The sequence below is a fragment of the Octodon degus genome, unplaced genomic scaffold (genome assembly GCF_000260255.1).
Source record: "Octodon degus isolate 3935 unplaced genomic scaffold, OctDeg1.0 scaffold00029, whole genome shotgun sequence".
NCBI classification, from domain to species: Eukaryota; Metazoa; Chordata; class Mammalia; order Rodentia; family Octodontidae; genus Octodon; species Octodon degus.
Window position 1 is genome coordinate 4,216,899 of NW_004524605.1, and position 3,548 is coordinate 4,220,446.

Below are 3,548 nucleotides of genomic sequence, written 5' to 3' on the forward strand. Positions count from 1 at the left end.
CACGAAGCCCACATCCTTCTATTTTTTGATCCACACGAACTAATGGCACCTGTGCTTCCTGAACACCTTCTACGAAGCACACAAACTCGCCCCACCCCAGCCTCCGCCCACACCCCAGCCTCCGCCCCACCCCAGCCTCCGCCCCACCCCAGCCTCCGCCCCACCCCAGCCTCCGCCCCACCCCAGCCTCCGCCCCACCCCAGCCTCCGCCCGCACCCCAGCCGGGTGAGACCTGCAGGACAGGGCAGCAGTGAAGGAAGCGCCATGCTTGGTCTCCTGGACACCTCGGTCATGGCGTGTCCTCAAGCCTGCTTCCCCAAAGGGGTCTGAAGCACTCTGGCCTGCATGGGTAAGCTCAGACAGGCCTGGTGAGTGAGCCTCGGTGGAGCCGCCTGGGAGCCAGCCCTGAAAGGGCACCTTCTCAGAGAGGCTGGCTTAAGCAGGCAGCCTCTTGGAGGGTGGTCTTCACCAGAAAATGACAATAACTCTCATCTGTGCTGCCACATAAGTAAGACTTGTCCTCAAGGAACACATAAAAAAGGTGACTTGTTTTCCCCAGAAATATATGGGAAACCCATATAACAAAATTATTTACTTTTTTTGGTTCAAGAAAAATTATTCCAGGGCCAGGGAGATGGCTCAGTAGAATAAGCATTTGACTGGCAAGCACTGGGGCCTGAGTTCAATCCCTGGTTCTGAAAAAAAATAAAAATAAAAATAAATTATTCCTGGCATTTTCAGGTTAGCTCATTTGCTTAACTGCCTGCTCTGGAAAACCCAGTCAGGCGCAGGGGGCCCCAGTTTGATCCCCAGCTCCACCTGCCTTACCAGACCCACCCTTAAGGCAGTCTGAGCCAGCCAAAAAAACCCAACAATCCTTCTCAAGAAAAATTATTCCTTTTTTGGTACCAGGAGTTCAACTCAGGACCTTGCATTTGCCAACCAGTCACTTAAACCACTGAGCTATCTCCCCAGCCTCCCTTTCCTTTAAAAAAAAAATGGGATGGGGATAAAGCTCAGTGGCATAAGCACCTGTCTGGAAAGCACAAGGTCCTAAGTTTGATTCCCCCGTACTGCTAAATAAATTGCCAGGTGGGGTGATGCAAGCCTGTAACTCCAGTACTCAGGAGGCTGAGGTAGTATTGCTCTTTTTTTTTCTTTTTTTTTTTTTTCAGAATCGGGATTTGAACTCAGGCCCTTATGCTTGCCAGGGAGGTGCTTATTCCACTGAGCCATCTCCTCGGCCCCGGTAGTATTGCTTTGAGTTCAAGGCCAGCCTTGGCTATAAAAGTGAACTCAAGTCCAGCCTGAACTGCACAGTAAAGCCCCATTTCAGAAACAATTTTTTTTTTTGACTCTTCAAGAATATTTAAGGGCCGGTGAGATGGCTCAGTGGTCTAAAGCACCTACTTAGAACAAGCTTAACAAAGCAGAGGGACCGCGGTTCAATCCCCCAGCACCACATGCCAGCCAGCCCCGCCCCTGGTGGGCTGAGCTGGCCACACACACACACACACACACACACACACACACAATAAATAAATTAATTAAATTTAAAAAAAGAAAAAAGCTGATGATCATCTTGGAATAAGCATTAAAAAAGAAAGCACAGGGGCTGGTGAGATGGCTCAGTGGTCTAAAGCACCTACTTAGAACAAGCTTAACAAAGCAGAGGGACTGCGGTTCAATCCCCCAGCACCACATGCCAGCCAGCCCCGCCCCTGGTGGGCTGAGCTGGCCACACATACATACACACACACAAATAAATAAATAAATTAAAAAAAAAAAAAAAGAAAGCACAAAGGGGCCAGGGAGATAGCACAGTTGAGTAAGTGCTTGCCTGGCAAGTACAAGGGCATGAGTTCAATCCCCAGCTCCAGGGGGAAAGAAAAAGAGAAAGAAAGCACACACCCTCGCTCACAGGGAGTACATGGTTGATAGCTTGGTACAGAAGCACAAATAACAGTGAAAAAGGAGATGAGGCTCCTGGCCCACCTGACTCCTCATCTAACATACATAGAAGGGAAGGATGGGCCCCAAAAGTCGGTCCTCTTGCAAGCTTCTCCAGGTCAGTATGACTCGACTGGTTACCTGGTCATCTTATTTCCTCATCCTATTTTTGCTTTTTGAATCCTACCACTAGCAAGGTGACTGCATTTTGTAGCTGCCATGGAACATTTGTTGAGGACATATCTAAAAGGGATTTGTTTTGTTGTTTTACTTACATCACACACCAGATGCAAAAATCTGATTTTAGGCCAAGAGTGGGGAGAACAGTTGGGAGGCTGAGGCAGGAGGATCAGTGTGAGTTTGAAGCCAACCTGGGCTACATAGTGAGTTCAGGGCCAGCCTGAAATACATCGAAAGAGCCTGCCTCAAAATACAATGTTTGATTTCGCACAACAGTGCTAATCAACCCTGAAACCCTAAAAATCAGATAAATATTTGGTCCCACAAGGTCAAGGAGAAATGCAGCCGTTGGGAAATCATGAAGATTAGAGATTCCACACCAGCCTTCTGGCACTGCTCCCATCTGTAAGTATGGAGAAGGAAACCAGGACTTGGCTGTCCCTACAGGTGTTCTCTTTTCCTGCTCTTCATTTTCTACACATAGTCTTGACCCAGAAGCAGACTCAGCTCCACTGGCCCTCAGGGACCCAAGAACTGTCCTAGAGTGAGGAAGGGGCTGGTTCCAAGACACACCTTCCTCCTGCTTCTTCCAGACTGCGGATCTGCGGGACGGAGCACACCAGGAAGCAGGAACAGGGCTGTGGTTTTCCCAGGTCATCATGTGCCCTGCCCTTTACCCAACCTGCTCCGGAGGAAAACGCTGAAAGCCCCTCTATCAGTCGTACCAAGGTCTCCATCGTGCAGGTCAAATTACAAATGTAAACTGAAGTGAATTTAGGAAGACTAGTGGAGTTTTTCCGCTCCAGTTTTCAAACAGCCTCACCCTTGTTCTGCAGCAACAACAACAACAACAAAAGTTATGTATTTGCTGCGCTGCAAACAGAAATGTACATGGAGTAGTCTCGTCTGTGTTTCCCAAAAGCAAGTGAGGAGCAAGGCTTGGGGGTTAGACGTGCTCAGGTCTCGCGGCCGCGCCGACAGACTCGGGGCTGCACCCCGCTCCCGCGCTCGCCGGGCCGACCGAGGGCCTCCCGCGGGGCGCGGCAGCAGGCGGATCCGAGGTGCACCCGCGGAGGCTGCCCCGCGGAGGCCTTCCGAGCCGGGTCCCCGCGCCCACTCTGCAAGCGGCCGCTCACGCCGAGGTAGTCCTGCCCGCGGGCGCTGGGGGACGCCCACCCTCGAGCCCGCGCCGGCGGCCGGAGGGGTCTCGGCGGCTGCGGGGAGGCCGCGCCGCGCTCTCCTGCCGTCGCCTCCCCGTCGCCACCTGAAGTCAGTGTGGCCGTTCTGGAAGGCCACACGGGCGGTGGGCGGGGGCGAGGGCGAGGGCGAGGCCGAACGCTCCGCGCCCCCAACCCGGCGCCCTCGTCCCCACGCCGGGCGCGCACTTCCGGCTTCTTCCGGACCCGCGGAGCGCCAGC

At 52.8% G+C, this 3,548-nt stretch overlaps 1 long non-coding RNA gene across 1 annotated transcript in view; it reads left to right on the forward strand.

Annotated features, from left to right (window-relative positions):
• The first annotated feature begins 2,642 nt into the window (after window positions 1-2,642).
• Window positions 2,643-3,548, forward strand: part of LOC111816308 — a 49,240-nt gene continuing 48,334 nt past the window's right edge. The window contains exon 1 of the long non-coding RNA XR_002820735.1: window positions 2,643-2,874. This is a non-coding gene — a long non-coding RNA (uncharacterized LOC111816308). The remainder of the gene's footprint in view (window positions 2,875-3,548) is intronic.